This window comes from Canis aureus, chromosome 17, assembly GCF_053574225.1.
Source record: "Canis aureus isolate CA01 chromosome 17, VMU_Caureus_v.1.0, whole genome shotgun sequence".
NCBI lineage: Eukaryota > Metazoa > Chordata > Mammalia > Carnivora > Canidae > Canis > Canis aureus.
Genome location: NC_135627.1, coordinates 53,548,985 through 53,567,149, shown reverse-complemented (window position 1 = coordinate 53,567,149; position 18,165 = coordinate 53,548,985). Strand labels below are relative to the sequence as shown.

Below are 18,165 nucleotides of genomic sequence, written 5' to 3'. Positions count from 1 at the left end.
AGAAGAAGAAGCAGGGTCCTCGAGGCAGCTGGATGTGGGACTCCATCCTGGGACTCAGGGACCACACCCTGAGCTGAAGGCAGATGCTCAACTGCTGAGCCACCCAGGCATCCCCAGAGTATTCTTTAGTAGTCAATTGACTTGAAATACTACTACTAATTTGAGAAATTCCCCATTCTAAATAATTACTGGAGCTGATTCTTTGGTGACCCAAAGTACTTCTAATAATGTTGACTTTTGGGGGATCCCTGGGTGGCTCAGCGGTTTAGTGCCTGCCTTCACACCCAGGGCATGATCTTGGAGACGTGGGTCCCGCATCGGGCTCCCTGCATGGGGCCCGCTTCTCTCTCTGCCTGTGTCTGTGCCTCTCTCTCTCTCTCTCCCTGTGTCTCTCATGAATAAATAAATAAAATATTAAAAAAATAATAATGTTCACTTTCAAAACACTGATAAAGGGAAGATGATATTTGAAAAGTACCCAAGCAGAATCTAAACTAATTAGGAAAAAAAAAGAAAAAAAATAAACTAATTAGGGGTTTATCTAATAGACTGAGGACTAGTCACACTTGTATTTTTGTAGATAAAAATTGAGAAATAATTTAGCAATTATTGGCAAAATTCCCAATTGGCGGTCATACATCTAGGGACTTTTTCTAGTATGACTTACGAATATCAGTAGCTAATATGTATAGGGTGACTACTATGTGCTATGTAATGTAGGTAATCTACTCTGTTATAGAGGCTTTAAAGATAAGCTTGTGTCCTAACTTTAAGTAGCTAGAGTGCATGCAAGCAGCTTCAAAGAATAGAAAAACCCAAAAACCATATTTTTTATTATAATTTAGGAATATATATTATATATAACCTAGAAATTAACCTAGGGTAATTACAAAAGAATTAAAACCAAGCAGATATAAATTCAAAATCCCAGCTCCATTCCCTAGCTGTGACCTTGGACAAAATACTAATCCTCATTTTTTTTTTTTTTAAATAGGGATGACTGTATCTTTCCTGTAGGCCATTTGTAAGGATTAAATAAAATATCTTACATAAATGGCATAAAAGTACCTGAATTATATGGAAACAGAAATGAAACTTCTTACAGAGGTCCTTGTTGGGTGGATCAGACAACTTCTATTTTGTAGTGATTGTTATATAGAGACTATTCTGGTCCCACCCAGAATGGGCAATTGGCCTCTACTTTCAGATGGATTGTTATTTGACTGCCTCCTGTTCTCTTCTCCCATTTTTGTATCTCATTTTCAGAATTTAAGATCATTCTAGTGTTGGAATGAGCATATGTGACACCCTATCTAGAGTATGTTGCTCCTCTAACTTACAGCATCCTCTGGTTTTCTCATTCCACTGCACTTACCTTGTCTCTATCCCAAGCAGTTCCTTTTTGCTTTAAGTCTCCAAGGGAGGAGTGGGAAGAAGTTTCTCAATGTTTTACTTTGCCTCTTAGTAAGTGAGGTACTTGGCCTCTACTACCAAGGCCAGAAAATTGGGAGATGGAATGGGTTGGATAGAAGTGCCAATGAGTGATGTCGTCTTTTTTTAAGTTTAAATAGGCATTGCCCTCATTTAAGTCATTGAATCCCTAGCCTGTCTTTCCCTGCTGTTCTTCTAAAGACTGGCATGCGGGTGAGGGAGCTGGTGGGAATCTAAACACCAAGAGAAATTGTCTTAGAGGGAGATGGCAAGAGGGAGACAGTAGATCAAGGGTGTCAATATATTATTGCCTTTCCATTCATTGGTAAAGGATGGATGAGCATATTTCTAGGCCAACTAGAGGAGTTGAAGGAGATAATGGAATGCCTTGGGGGCAGTCGTATGCTAGAGACAAAATAAAGACAAATGGTGCTCGCTTCGGCAGCACATATACTAAAATTGGAACGATACAGAGAAGATTAGCATGGCCCCTGCGCAAGGATGACACGCAAATTCGTGAAGCGTTCCATATTTTTGATCGCGCCCTGGGCCAAAGGCAGGCGCCAAACTGCTGTGCCACCCAGGGTTCCCTATTTTTAAAGAACTTTTAGCTCCTTGGCAGAAAAATTTCTTCATGCTCAGCAGTAGTTACCTTGGATGCTTTATAAATCACACTGTACTCATGATACACAGTATTGTATGATATTGTACCTCTATTAAAAATATGGATATGAACTTGAAAAAAAAAATAAAGACAAATGTATTTATCTTGTGTCATCCTAATTTCACTGGAAAAGGGAAGGCCTGTTTACCAATGAGGGGTCTTAGGTACAGGACTAGGAATTTGCAAGCCCATTCTCTGGAGAGTTTTAAACATAGTAAGGTGAAGGATGAGAGATTCTCAGCATCTAAAGGACATGGAGGCTATGTCACCCAATCGCCTTTCTTTCGTAGTCTCCAGCTTCTTGAGTCATGCTTTACTAAATACTAGAGATCAATCACCTTTTTCTCTCTAAAGAAAATAAAAAGAGTTTTACCCTCAACCACCATCATTGGAACTATACCATCATTGGAACTGAATTCAATTACACGCATATTTCACTCTTGCTCTTTCTTCTGCTTATCATGAAAGTCCCAGTTAACCAGGAAAAAGGAGTTGACTAAAAATGAGAAGTGTCTCAAATTGATTTTTAAAGCCTATTGAGAAACAGAAAAATATATGTGAGTTTTTTTTAAAGAGTATTTTGTTTTGCACTACTTTTGAAATTAAAAGACTAATAGCTCATGAAATGAATGATCATTATATAGCTAGAGATATGAAAGGGACTTCTTGGCAAACATGGATCCTATGTATAACAAGCCTGTCATACCTCTTTATAATTGGTTTATGGTACAAAAATTGTCTAGGAGAGCTGTTAGAATTCTAGTAGCACAAAGATTTCACCAGACCAACCACGCTATTCCCCATTCACCAACGTCCTTTTCCCTCCCACCAAAACAGTTAGATTCCCCTGAATCTGTTAAACCAAGGAACACAAAATAGAAACACAAGTAAGAAATTCTTTCAAATTAGTCAATACCTCATGTCCTTGCTAGTTTCAGCATGCTAGGATATGTGGTTCAAATAGCAGACCAGAAATGGTGGTGGTGGTGGTGGTGGTGGTGATGGTGGTGGTAGTGGTGGTGGTGGTGTGTGTGTGTGTGTGTGTGTGTGTGTGTGTACGCGCGCGCATGTGCAGAAGTGCGTCCATGGACTTGAGCAGACTGTAGATCCAAGCTGCTGGAGAAAAAGCTCATGATAGTATCCCGGGGCACCACCATGAGAATCTTAATGTGCTCTTTCTTAACACCTTATTCCTGACTTCGTTCATTTGCTTCTGATTATTTTTAGTGTTGTCAATTATTTAGCTAACAGGCAGAAAACTAGGCTTTTATTGACATCCAAAGGGACTCTCCTGAGTGTAATAATGAAGGCGGTTTATTGAATGCCTGTGAGGTTGCTTTCTAATTGTACGCATTAATCTGCCCATGCAAGCTGGCTGGAAATACACAAGCAGATTGCGTGTGCAGATGGAGCACACAGGATGGCTTTTATGAAAAGACCTCTGGAATGTACTTCTGCAGTACTGTCTTTTCCTTAAAAATCGAATGACTGTGACTATTTCAATTGGCAGCTGAGAGCAGACCAGATTAATGGTGCATTAAGTCTGCTACTCTGGCTGGGGACAGATTCATTTCACAATTTAGAATTAGTTCTAGGATTCTTGAGCATGAAAGCAGAGGGTAGAAATAGGCATCTAACCTTGGTGTAGTTTTCACCATTATTTTTACTCTCTGTAGTTGCTTATTTATAAAAAGTCAAATGTGGCACTTTTCAGGGTGTCCTTTTCTATTACTTAATATTTCTGGTGGGTTTGAAAATTTGAAGTAATAGTTAATAAGCCTTTGGCTGTGCTTTTTTAAAAAAAAAATCAAAGGGAGGATGTTGGGATTTGGGGGATTTAAAACACTTGAGTAAAATCTCAGCATTTAAAATTTTGAATGGTGGCTTATTTTGAGGGTTGTAGTCATCTTTCTAATAACGCCTTTTGGACAGATGTAGAGATAGGTCTGAATTTTGAGCCTATTTAATCGGTGGCGGAGGCTCATGTAGGATGGGAGTAGCCGGATGCATTTCGTGTGTGAGTGCTAGGAAAAACAAGGTTCACTTAAGGATTTGCTGGAGATGTAACAATTGGGTATCTTCTAAACATTTATTTTTTTTTAAATTTTTTTTTTATTCAGGATAGTCACAGAGAGAGAGGCAGAGACATAGGCAGAGGGAGAAGCAGGCTCCATGCACCGAGAGCCCGATGTGGGATTCGATCCCGGGTCTGCCAGGATCGCGCCCTGGGCCAAAGGCAGGCGCTAAACCGCTGCGCCACCCAGGGATCCCCTCTTCTAAACATTTAAAGTGTTAATTCATATCTAATAACTATTTAGTATAATAGATTATACAGTTATATAGTTTTAAAAATATAAAGCACTTGACTCTTTGAGATAAGCAAAATAAATAATTAAAAAATAAGCAAAACAATAAGCTGCTATATTACTGAGAACCTATGGAGTATCAGGAGCATTAGGTATATTATATGCATTTTGTCATTTAATTTTTAGTTGAGCCCTATTATGGATATAGCCTCCTCATTTTTACAGATGGAGGGATAAGTAATTTAAATACCCAAAGTCATGGAGACAGTAAGTGATGCAGCTAAATCTTGGTCTTGAGATTTGGGGGAGCCAGAGAAAATAGGTAATTGAGAGGCATGTAGTTTAAAGGTCAGGAATTGCTGGTTGAGATGGGAGTGATAAGCATTGGAGTGACATGGAGGACCTGTGGAGAAGACTATGGGGTAGATTGGTTCCAAGAGGAAAAGTTGGGCAGGGTTGACTTCTGTTTCTTCTTACCATGATCTACGTTTTGCCTAGAGTAGGTGAAAGAAAAACTGAAGAAGTATGTCTCCTTCTGATTTTCATCATCTATGATGCCATCCTCTTCCAGGTCTAACCCTGGGTTAGTACCACAGTTAAACTCTCTGTAGGCTCTGTGGGCTTTCGTGACCTCTCTGGGCTCTATGCTACTCCTAGATACTGTTTATAATGTTTCTAGGGGAGAGGGGTTCAATTCTTAAAACCCCAGTTGAAAAAGCTCTTGGAACCAAGTTCATTCCAAAACGGGACCTTTCTGTCCCTAAACTGCCAAGCACCACCTTGAGCTCAGCCTGTCCGTTGTAATGTTGGGAAGTTTACTTCATTTCTACCATCAGAACCATGTATCTCTTTTATTTCCATTTGAATAATAGTATGATTAGTTCCTAGGAGGCACATCTTCATCTATTTTAGTTTCCTAGAGTGGAGGATCCAGGCAGGTCTGCTGAATATGCACACTTACGCCCCAAGTTTGCCTTCTAATATGCTCACAAAACTTCTAATGCCCTTCATGGGAGCTTCCAAAAGACACTTAAGGGCTAAATCGATCCCTCATCCATATGGTAGGCTTAAATCCAACTTCTCATTTTATAATCCAAGTAAGGTGAATCCAAAGTCATCCTATTCATAACTTTCTATCTTATGCTAATGAAGTGAACTTACAGATACAAAAATCCCCTGTCTATTTTGTTCGGAAGAAGACTGAATATTTTATGGGAAATCTGATGTGAGAGAGAATCCCTGCCTACTGAATGTTAAATCGTGCTGATGGTTAAGACTGTATCAGAATTTCTACCCACTATTGATTCTTCCTGCATATGTCCTGGTGCACGTTAACTCATTCTCATTCCCACTGCTACCACCTTCGTATAGGTATTTATCACATGCCACCTGCATTATGGCTTCCGTCTCCTTGTCATCCCCTGGACTGCTGGAATGGCTTCATCACCATCTTTGCCAACTGTCTTTTTCTTTCGTTGTCTTACATGTTTTGTCAGATTTCATTTTCTGCAGCACAACTGTAGTCATGTCTCTACTCTCTTCTAAAAGCCACAGTTATTTCCCATTTCTTATTAAATGAATTCCAAACCCCTTAGTCATACTGTGGGGGAACTGGTAAGAAGGTATCAGAACATGCTAGGATTTGAGTCTGTGTCAGGTGGTTGGAGGAGGCTTTGAGGAAGCAGGCTTTTGTTCTGGGTTGAATGTTATCAAGAGGCAGGGGTGATTGTGACTAGGTATCTTAATCTTACCTAAAAGGAAGAAATACCTGAGTGATTAATTGTAATGGTAATGTAATTAATAAAGAAGTGACAGTCACACAAATTAGCTAGGAATTTGGGGTATTTGGTCATTTTGGTTTATTTTATTTTTTAGGATTATTTATTTATTTTTTAGGTTTATTTATTTATTTATTTATTTACTCATTTATAAGAGACCCAGAGAGAGACAGAGACACAGGCAGAGGGAGGAGAAGCAGGCTCCATGCAGGGAGCCCGATGTGGGACTTGATCCCAGTATTCTGGGATTGCACCCTAAGCCTAAGGCAGATGCTCAACCACTCAGCCACCCAGGCGTCCCATTGGTCACTTTGGTTTAGACAAGTTTCTTATATCTTTCTTTGCTCAGACATGTTAATGAGTGGTCTTATTTTTGTTAGGATCCATCATAGTCACGGAGTGACCTCTTTTGATGTTGATACTATGTGAAATGCTTCCAAACGGAGAACACCAAGGCCTTGCTGAGTGTCAGGGCAGCTCCTGGATGTCAGGGACAGCCTTCTAGCCTTCTCAATATGTAACTAATAATTGGTAAAAGATGAAAGTCGACTAGTGTCTTATTTATAAACTAGTTTCACTTAATTATCTTTTCATTGGAACCTGGTACTATCAGTGTTCCCTTCTTGTGAGGGCAGATCTGGGGTCAGATAACTTGGGCTCAAACTATAACCTGTCTGCTCATGAGTTGAACATTATTTAACTCTTTGACCCTCTGTTTCCTCATGGGGTGGGACTAGTAAAAGTTGCTAATGGGAAAGATTAATCAATATAATCCATGTAAGACATCTAATATTGTGCTTGGAGGGAGAAACTAAACAAAGTCTGAAGTCACTGCAAATAAGGAAAGCACAGGAAGAAGTAAGAGAGGGACCAGATGATTCTGGACTTTGTTCCCAAGAATAGAGCCTAAGAATTTCTTTCCGACATGTGAGTTTTACTAAGGCTGCAGGGCCCAGAAAGTACTTCTCATAAATATACTATCCCTAGGGGAATATGTGCCCCCTCCCCCATCTTGGAGACAAGCTACCTGCTGAGCCAACTTTATCACTTCTGTGTGAGCACAAAGAGACTTACTGAAAAAAATGACCACAAAATGAACTCTGGTCAAACAAGTAATGAATCCAAGAAGACAGAAGAGAGAAGATATCAGAATAATTGTGAACAAAGAAGATAGTGTCATTTGTTGTCAAGTATATGATGGATTTTTATCTTTTTTTAAAATTAAGAATCAGCATGATCAAATTAATAACAAAGAGGATTTCAGTGCTAGAAAAGGCACACAGAAGAGAGGGAGATAGGAAGTAACATAAGTATTTTTTTCTTTGCATGAGGAAAGGCTTGTAAATTCTACATATTGATAGAGGACTAATGTGTGTTTAGTTATATGTACAAATAGAATAGGATATAGGATATATAACATAACACAGGACATATAACAGGATTATTGGATATATAACAGGATATATAGGCTCTATAACATAAAAACATTAGGAGACAGACAATACATAAGTGAAATACAATGAATGAAAATGTAATCATTACAACAGAAGGCTGAAAAGAGGGTGGAAGTTCTATAAATGAGTCAGCAATCACAGAAAAGGTATATAGGCCAAATCTCCTTATGAAAAGAAATGTTCTTTGATTGCATAAAAAGATGAAACTCTAGCTATATGCTACTATAAGAGATACCATAAAACAAAGGAGCTGAAAATAAAGTCATGGAAAATATAACCATAAATGCTAACAAAAGTAGGCAGATTAATTAATATCACTATTAATAGGAGACAAAATTGAAGTCAAGGTGAAAACCATTCAACAGAATGAAGGGTCTTTTATAGAGATAAAATATATAACCCAAAAGGTAATGTGAATTATAAATCTTTATCAATTTGAGACCTATAAAGCAAACTGCTAAAGTCTGTAATATAGTGGGTTTGTCAAATTTTCCTTTTTATTTAGCTAATTTTCCATTGAAATGAACATATTAAGTGAACCAAGAAACAAATATAAGGAATAGAAAATTTGAATAACAATGACTCAGTATGATTGTAAAGACAGGTGTAAGGTGTTATACCGTTTATTATTTTTTATATTTAATTTGATTTTTTAAAAGATTTTATTTATTCATGAGAGGGAAAGAGAGAGAGAGAGGCAGAGACACAGGCAGAGGGAGAAGCAGGCTCCACGCAGGGAGTCCGACGTGGGACTCAATCGCAGGTCTCCAGGATCACGCCCTGGGCTGAAGGCAGGTGCTAAACCGCTGAACCACCCAGGCTGCCCTATACCTAGTTTATGAAAAAAAAAAAAAAAAAAGCCTCTTGTGGTGCCTGAGTGGCTCAGTTAGTTAAGTATCCCATCCTTGATTTCAGCTCAGGTCATGATCTCAGGTCATGAGTTCAAGCCCCACACTGGGCTCTACACTGGGCATGGAGCCTACTTAAAAACAAAAGAAAACATATTCTGTACAAATATTAATGTAACTACAATTGGCCATGACTGAGGTTTCAGTTTCTCAGAAAATCCCTCAAATATTCCCCAAATCCTAAAAAGCTACCATTCCTAAGAAAAATCTAATAAAATTAGAAATTAAACAAGAAGGAGGTTTAACATCCATTCACTTAAATTTTTCTAATCACTTTTCTACATGACTTTTTAGGATATAAATTGAAACCAAAACTGAAATTGCAAATTACTTGGGGATAAAAGAATACAAATTTTAAAGTATCCCATGTTAAAATCTATAGAATGTGGCTACAAAATTATTTAGCAAACATAGAGTTTTAAAACCATTCAGTAAAAATGGAAATAAAAAAAAGCATTTTATTAAGATAGTATTTTAACCATAAAATAAATAAAAAGAGATGGAAGGATAATACAGGAAAAAAATGTTTTCGGTAGAAAAAAATCTGTAGAAAAGGAATTTATCATCTGTAAATTAACCCCAAAACTAGTTTTTAAAAAAATTCTGATAAAATTTCAGACAGATTTTGAACTTGTTTGATTTTCAAAGAAAAAAAAAAAAAACTACAAGGACAAGAAAGGAAGTATAACCAAATTCCTGGAAGCACAAAATACTATGTCCTACTTCTTGTTGTTAAATGAGGACATCTGAGTGAAAAAAAATTTCCTGGGGAAAATGTACACTAGACTTAAAGTGTGAATAGAATAAAAACTATAAATGGAAGGAAAAATGTAGCTTGATTTTACGTATAAAAGATGGGAGGCCCAGTTGGGTTTTTTCCAGTGAGTTCTACTAAACTTTCAAAGAAAGCGTTAGATTTCTTTTGAAATCCTAGAAAGGAAGCCAGTTTCCCCAGCGGAGTCTGGAACAGGATAATGAGAGTGCTTGTTATTACTGACCTGTACCTAGAGACTATTTCTAATTCTAACAAATAAAGAACCTAAATATTGGCTCTTTAGAAAGAGATAAGTGTCTCTGATTGTCTTTCTAAAACATCCCAAAGGGATCAACTAAAAAATTAAGAGAGCTGGTACAAATAGGCCAACTAACGTGAATGGATCTAAAGCCAATATGCAAATATTTGTCTTTCTTATACACTATCAAAAGCTCATTACAAAAATATAATTGAAAGAAAGATCCCATTTAAAATACTCATCTGCACTGTAAAACAAGTGGGTGTAAGTCTAATAAATACCTACATATTATTTATTTGCCTACATAAATAAAATACCTAAAAGAAGATGAAAATAAATATAGACCATTTAGTATAAAAAGAAAAAAAAGAATATTATAAAGATAATAGTTCTCCTGAACAGGAAATTTTGTGCAATTTGATAAGCCAAGTTTAAAGAGAAAATACTGAAAAGGTAAATAAATTTTAAAATGAAAAATTAAAGGGACTTGGGAGAGACTTACTGTACTAGGTATCATATATATAATATAAAACTATAGTAGTAATAAAGTGTCATTGATATTGTAGTAAATAAATCTATTCAGTGAAAGAGAAAATCTACAAGTAGGCCCATGAATATATGGGAATTTAGTATTTAGAGCTTCAGTTATTGATAAAAGTATTCTTTCAAATCAGTGTCAAAGAGATAATTTGACAAAATGTATTGAACCTACAAAATTAGAATATAATGAAGAACGTTTTTAGAAAGGAGAAGATTCTACTCCACAAATTATAAGTCACACATATAACTCAGAAGCCATAAGGAAAAGTACAGATTTAACTGCAGAAACTATTTATGATAGGAGACAGTGAGCAACATTACAAGTGAGTCTAGGAGAAAATATTTGCCTCAAGAGTAATGGAAGAAGGCTTAATTTCACAAAGAACTCTACAGATTAGTAAGAAAAAGACAACTCTAGGAAAATTGGCAAATGGCTTGAACTAGCAGTTAAAAGAGAAGGAATATAAAATCAATAAAAATATTGTGCCCTCCCTAATGATCAGAGAAACACAAAAATTTTGTTTTTACACCGGCCAAAATATAAAGGTATTAGCATTAGGCAGTGCGTTGTCGTTTATTCAACAATGAGCGCCTGGTATGTGTCAAGCACTATTCCTTGTTACTAGGTTCTAGGTATGTATTATAAATAAAACAAATATAGCCCCATCACCAAAAAGCAGAAATTCAGATAAATATAAGCAAGCTAACCTAGAAATATATAGAATAATAGACAATGATTCCTATGAGAGAACATAGTGTGAAGATAGCCATCTTTACCAGTGATCAGGAACACTGGGACTGGGAGTGGGGAATTTCCTTAGCATGACTGGGAAGACCAGAATCTGAGAAAATGACATCTGGACTGAAGATGGAAGGATGAGAAGGAATGAGCTCTGCTGAGAATCAGGGAAGAAGGTCCTAGGCTGAGGGAACAGCACATAGTGTATTCAATAACCTGAAAGGAAGCTGGTATATTTGGGTTGAAGTGGGGAAAGAGAGATCCTGCAGTTGCCAAGATAGGCAGGAGCCAGGCCGATCATACAGGGCATGGCACAGAGTCTGGGCTTTATTTAAGCTCTAGAGGGAAAATCTTCAGAAGCTTTATAAATGCTTTTTAAGAAGTGATTATTACCTTTTGTTGTGTCAAGAATAGATTTGAGGAGGCAAGAATGGACATGGAGAGGCTAGAGACATCACTGGGGGAGTCCAGGTAGGAGTTGGTGTTGGCTCAGTTTAGAGTGATGTTAGTGTTTGTAAATTTCATGTCAAGCCAACCTACCCCACAACTCTTCCATCCTCCTCCAGGCCTACCATCCCCAAACACCTAATATATTATTTTCCCCAAGTTTGATTCCCTTGCTCTGGTGCACAAGCAGAAAAAGCAGATGGTTGACTTTATCTGAGAAAGGAAGGGGAGAGTTAAAGGAATTTGTAAAGGGAAGATCATAAAAATGGACTGTGGGGTCTAAGCTGCCCAGTAAGTAAAGATGGGTGGAAACTGATAGTGAGAAAGGGAGAGGAACAAGGCTTTGGAAAGCTCAAAGAGGCTAGAAAACTATTGTAGTAAGGGTGTTTGTGCAAAGAACACGGAACGATAGAAAGTTCTGTCCAAGAGTGAGATCTGTCATTTCATATGTTGGAAGGAGGCTATTTGTTGATGATGATACAGTCTAGGGTAGGACTCTAGGAGTGTGGCTGAGGCAGAACGAAGAGCTACTGGAAAGGAGAAAATAAAAAAAAAACAGAGCTTGGGGGCTGGAAGGCAGGGACTTGTTGTTGACAGTAGTTGAGATAGGAAGGCTAGTCGTAATGCGAGAGAGATGGTTGACCAGAAGGTTTGGAGAGTGGCAGCAGCAAACAGGAAGAACGTAGGGTTTACTGAGGTCAGGAGCACTACAGGAACAGACATCCTTTTTTGCAATGGTCTGGAAATAGTAGGGGGAGCAAAGAAGATGCCTGTGTCACCGCTAGGAACTGAGGAAAATGTAGTATGAGAAATAAAATATCTCCATTTAGGGAATTTGGCAGAAAGCACTGGCTTTAAGATACAGTCTTGGTTTCAGGTAAGGAAGAGAGCTGAGGAAGATTTTCTTTTTCTTTTGAAATAATTTTCAGCTTAGAGAAAGCTTACAAAAATACTACAGCGTCTTGCAGTAAGATCTTCTCCTACCTCCCCCTAATGTTAATACCTTGAATAACCATGGTAAAGTGATCAAACTAGGGAATTAACATTGATACACAACACTCTAAACTAAAGGCTTTATCAGAATTTCACCAATTTCTCTCCAATGTTCTTTTTCTATTTTAGGATCTGACTCAGAATCCCATAATATATCTAGTGCTCATGGGGATCCCAGGGTGGCTCAGCGGATTGGCGCCTGCCTTTGGCCCAGGGCGCGATCCTGGAGTCCTGGGATCGAGTCCTGTGTCGGGCTCCCGACACGGAGCCTGCTTCTCTCTCCTCCTGTGTCTCTGCCTCTCTCTCTCTGTGTGTCTATCATAAATAAATCTTAAAAAAAAAGTTAAAAAAATAATTATAATTAGTGCTCATGACTATTTAGTTTCCTCCAGTCTGTGACAATGCTTCATTTTTGCTTTGTTTCTTGCTTTATGTTTGATACTTTCAAGCAGTACTGGTTAGTTACTTTGTAGAATTTTGGGTTTATCTGATGTTTTCTTATGGGCAGGTGGAGGTTTTAATTTTCAGAATACTAAGAAGGGCTGCTGGTCCTCAGAGCATCGTATCAGATGGTACATGATGTTGATGCCTTCATTATTGGTGATGTTAACTCTCAGTCTCTGGTTACATTAGTCTCTGCTGTACAGCTCTTGTTTTTTCTCTTTGTAATTGGGGGAGATACTTGAGGACTATTAAAATATCCTGTAATCCTTAACTCCCCCCCCCCCACTGATTTAGCTCTGAGTCCTTATAAGTATATGAATGGTTTTTGTTCACATCCACTTACATTGAAACTGACTCAGGCAAAACAGTGTCTGTTTAGAAACCAGGATAAGCAGTATCTGTTTATCCGATAACCCATACTGCTAAGCACAAAGCAGAGACTAAAGAAATATTTGCTGCCTGCACAAATGCATATGTGAATGTAGGTGAATACTTGCTCACCTAAACCTCATGGTGGGGAAATTCAGGTTTGTGAAGCTATTGTGAAAGACGAGGAAGAATGTGTTGTTAGGTAGTCCTCATATAGAAGGGTTCCCAAGACACACTGACGTTTTGTTTTCAAATGGATGCCATAGCATGATTTAATCATAGGTCAGAATCATGTGGATCTAAGAGAATTATGCATATTAAGTATCTATCTGTACAACTATAATAGTTCTTGGGATCACCGGGGGTGGGGGGGCTTTTGAGAAACACAGATTCTCAGTTCCTACTCCAGACATGCTGAATTACAAAGTCCAAGTCTTGAGTCCAGTAATTTCCAAGAAGCATCATAGATGATGCTCATGGGGCCAGCCTCACACAGGTGTTCCAGTTGGCATTTTGGACATTACTGTTCTAAGGAACCTAGAATGGCACGCGTAAAGCTTTTCCCTGATAAGCACTACGACACTGTGTATGCTTTTTCTCTTTTTGAGAAACATGTCAAAAATCATAGAAAGTATGTATCAACCATGAAGGTCATACCTGAGATTGAGCTTAGGTTCATTTTTAAAAAGAAATTTAAATGGCGAAGTGATGGATGAACCCTTTCACTGTTCCCCCCATCCCTCCATCTTTTTTCTAGCAGCAACAGCTGTTCTGGTACGTAGCATTTGTCAGTGCCTTTCAGCCAAAGACCACCAGGGATACACCTTGTAGTTGAACATGCTGGGTTTGTTACTTGTTGCAGAAAAGGCAAACTCACATCACAAGAAGTGGTGGGATATCTCAGTGAGACTGCTAGGAAGAATTGATTAGGATTTAGATTTTGGTTGGGTAATTTTGGGAAGGGTCTAAAGAAGCAAGGGATTGTGTTTTCAGCATATGGGGACAATTCTATGATTGGGTGTGTCAGTAAATCTTACCTCTAGGGAGGACAGCCTAGATGAATACGAAGATGTAATTGGTAAGGAAGTCGCCATTCATTTAGCAAGATGGAGGATATATGGTCATTTGTGAGGTGCACTTGTGTGAGGTGGGTGCTCCTGTGGGACCATTTATGTTATCAGTAGAATAACATGGTTTAGCTGTGAGTTTCGAATTAATCTGTAATAACATCATGACGTGTAGCTATGTCAGACCAGTTCCCAGATGTTTTGGGCTGTTCTTTTTCTCATCATGTACACTTCTCCAATTTTATTACATATACATGAATCCACACAAGGTACAGACTTTTTTTTTCAGACTGTTTTTTTTTTAATTTTTTATTTATTTATGATAGTCACATCAGAGAGAGAGAGAGGCAGAGACACAGGCAGAGGGAGAAGCAGGCTCCATGCACCGGGAGCCCGACGTGGGATTCGATCCCGGGTCTCCAGGATCACGCCCTGGGCCAAAGGCAGGCGCCAAACCGCTGCGCCACCCAGGGATCCCTGTTTTTTTTTTTTTTTTTGATGTCTCTTGGATAATTTGATCCCTGCATCATACTTTTACATTTTTTTTTCTTCATCAGATACCTTTTTTTTTGAGATTGAACCATACTGATTCTTGATGGAGATCTAATTCATTCCCTTCTACTTTTCCATTCTTATCTCCCTTCTCCCCAACCCCTCAGCCCCCAGATCCCTTTATCTTTCTCTGAGACTCTTACAAATGATACTAGATTAAATAACCCTGTTCAGGTGTCTTTAAATACCTATGCAAGACTTTCTCTAGAGTAGGCACCTAGAAGTAATGTACATACTCAACTCTACTAAGGATTGTCAAATTACTCTCTGAAGTAGTACCATCAATTTTTTCCTCCATTAGCAATTTCTAAGGGGACCAGTTTTGCAAGACACTCCCTGGCATCTGGAAGGTTATTATATTTTTTATGCTCTGGGCCTAAGTAGTTCATAGACCTGACAGGAAGACAGCTCAAGGATGAGCAGGCTCTTCCCCTTTTCCACCTTCCCCTCTCTCAACTAAGGTTCTGAAATACCTAAGCTGTCTAGCTAAATCCTTGAGAATTTTTTTTCTTTTTCTTCCTCAAATCTTCTTGGTCATCTCTTATACTTTTGGAATTGATCACCTAAAATGAGAAATGATCTTTTTGTATCTATTTCTTTTTTTTCTTTTCTTGTATATATTTCTTTATGTTGTGTTATTAGAGTATACTAAATATTGTAATAGACTTTAAAATATGTAATAGATTGAGTACTGTGGGCTTGTTGGGTTTTTTTTGTATTCATTTAAGGCATGGATGAACAAGGTCGAGTGGAGGTCTCCTCTACTCATATATTTAGGCACCAAGCCAATATGGGCTCTCCTACAACTTTCAAGTTTTGGTTATCTTTACTCCAGCCAGCCAGAGGAGAAAAATGTGTGTGTGTGGGGGGCATGTGTGGAATGTTTATAATTTGTTCTGGAAGGGGTATGCATCACTTCCTTTCACATTCTATTGGTTAAGACTCAACCCCGTGGCCAACCTTAACTGCAAGGGAGGCCAGGGAATGTAGTCAAGTTGTGTGACTTCAATAGGAGACCATGAACCTGATGGACATTTAGCAATCTCTGCTGCAACTGGGTTGTGCGGAAGTGAGGTTATCCTAGAGACACCTTTTAGGAGAACCTATAGGAATCACCCTAAAAACAAGCAGGAAGGACCCTTGAAGATTTGAAGTCAGACATGAGTGAACTAAATCTTCTAAACCAAGTCTGAGTTATTGGTAATCCTTTCATCAGTTCTGTGGAGAATACAGGGAGTCCTGTATCTATGCATGGGTTAGAGTGATAAAGCAAAAGAGGATGATCCCCTCAATAGATGACAGAGTCACAGGGATGACAAACGGCAAGAAACTCCAAGGGAAAGGGGGTGACTCAGTGCTGCAGTCTGAGGTTCATAGTCTTATTGGACTTCCTGCCAGGAGATTCTCAACTTTTGCCCTCAAAAAGGTTGTGTATTTTATTTTTATTAAATATGACCACGACCGCTTACAAGGATCCCCATTCAGTTTAGCCAATATATGGAAATGAGATTATATACCTAGGTAGTGTAGTAATAGTAGACAAATACCAGTTAGTTTAGTAACTTGGGACTTGGCTTGTTTGCATAGTTAATCTTTGGGAGTGATCTGCATTCTGCACATACCCCTACTTGTATTCCTGTGACAGCCCTGTGGCCCTGTCATTATGATTTAATCCTGTGGCATAAGTGAGGCAGTGATAATTGGCAGACAGGCCATGACTAGTGGCTGGCTAGGCAGGCAGCTAGCTTTGTGCTTGGTACTAGCAGCTGAGAAGCAACTGTCCATACACAATGCAGGGCTGCCAATCAACCTGGTCTGAAGTTCCTTCCTTGTTGGTCACGGTGTTCCTTTGTCACTGCTTTTCCTATGTCTGAACTCAGCTAAGGATATTCAGAAATTTCATCCAAACTTCTGGCAACTCCCTTACACTTTTGACTGATGACTTCATAAAGCCCCAGACAGTGGGGCAGCTTCCAGACTCCGCGACTTCATTAGTCTCCTTGTCTATTCTGGGCAAGATAAGCAATCCCAGACAAATGGAGAGGCTGTTTGTCTCAACTGTCGAAGCCTTACGCTCCTCAGGGTTATGTACGTCGCTTAACTTTTTGCTCTTCCTTTCCTAGCTTAAGCTTCTGACCTTGTTCAAATGCCATGTTCTGTCTAAGTAATTATTTGAAGGGATGTTGGCATCTCTGTTTAATTTTGAACTCCTTGTTTTGATTTTCCCGTCCTCTGGATACCAATTGTTTTCACCTGACCAGTTGTGCTTCCTTTGATGCCTGTATCTTAAGTATTGATGAATTGGAGCTTAGCAGTATGACTAAAATATTAGGGGGAAGAAGAGGAAGGAGGCAAGCAGAGAGCAGGCTGCAAGGGGACTGGTGCAGTATGAATTAGGCCTCCATGAGGATTTTTTTTTTTTTTCTCCATGAGGAATTTGGTTGTGAATGTGAAATAAGGTGGTAAAAGTCCTACAGATTACATGGGGAGAGGACACAGGAATAGAGGTCAATGGTAGCCAGCATGGGAAAGCCACTGGATTAAGGTTTAGGCAATTCTACTGTGCTGTGCTTGACATAGGTGAGAGGAGAAATTAGGGTGATGGTTTGGGTTCTTTCTTTCTTTCTTTCTTTCTTTCTTTCTTTCTTTCTTTCTTTCTTTCTTTTTTTTTTTTTTGTTTAAAGACTTATTTTTTTTGAAAGAGGGAGAGATTGAGCATGCACAGAAGGAGTAGCAGAGGGAGAGAGAGAATCTCAAGCAGACTCCCTGCTGAGCACAGAGCCTTACTCGGGGCTCAGTCTCATGACCCTGAGATCATGACCTGAGCCAAAACCAAGAGTTGGACACTTAACTGACTGAGGACCTAGGCACCTCCAACGTGTTTTGGATTTTTAAGGGAAAATCAAAAAACTTCTTATTAAAACTGAAGATATTTCTAGGCCAGTTTTTCTGGGCTAAAAAATGATGGCAGAAATGCAAACCAGAACCAGCAGCACTTCTTATTTTCTATGGAAGGTACAAATCAAATGTGAAGGTGTGTATGCGTGTGTGTGTGTGTGTGTGTCTGTGTTGAGAGAAAAGGTCCATTGCTGCTTTCAGATTCCCAAAGCGGGGAGGGTCTGTGATCCATACATGGTTAAGAGTTACTGTGTTGGAGGGTCTGTGTATCATGAGAGCAGTCAAAGCCGCGAGGGAAAGGAGAAGAGAAAGGGGTGAAGGGCCATGTGAAACCAGTGTGGAATGAGTCCCAGGGGACCCAGTATTCCCCAGCTCTATCGTCAAGTCTAAGTGTCAAGCTTTAAATGCTCAGATGGGAAATTAGGACCCCACGCTATGGAACTTGAGAGAGCATTTCTCTCCATGTCCAAATACACTAAATAGAAAATATGAAATCATAGGTTCACATTCTACAAACCTAATTTTATTTTTTTCCGACTAATGTTCTTCAAGGTTGTGGTCT

At 38.8% G+C, this 18,165-nt stretch overlaps 1 protein-coding gene and 1 non-coding gene across 11 annotated transcripts in view; both read left to right on the top strand.

Annotated features, from left to right (window-relative positions):
- EPSTI1 (epithelial stromal interaction 1) overlaps positions 1-18,165 on the top strand; it is a 94,853-nt gene that overhangs the window by 37,124 nt on the left and 39,564 nt on the right. The window lies entirely within an intron of this gene.
- Positions 1,861-1,967, top strand: LOC144288182 (U6 spliceosomal RNA). The gene has a single exon (XR_013356155.1). It is a non-coding gene; the product is annotated as a U6 spliceosomal RNA (small nuclear RNA).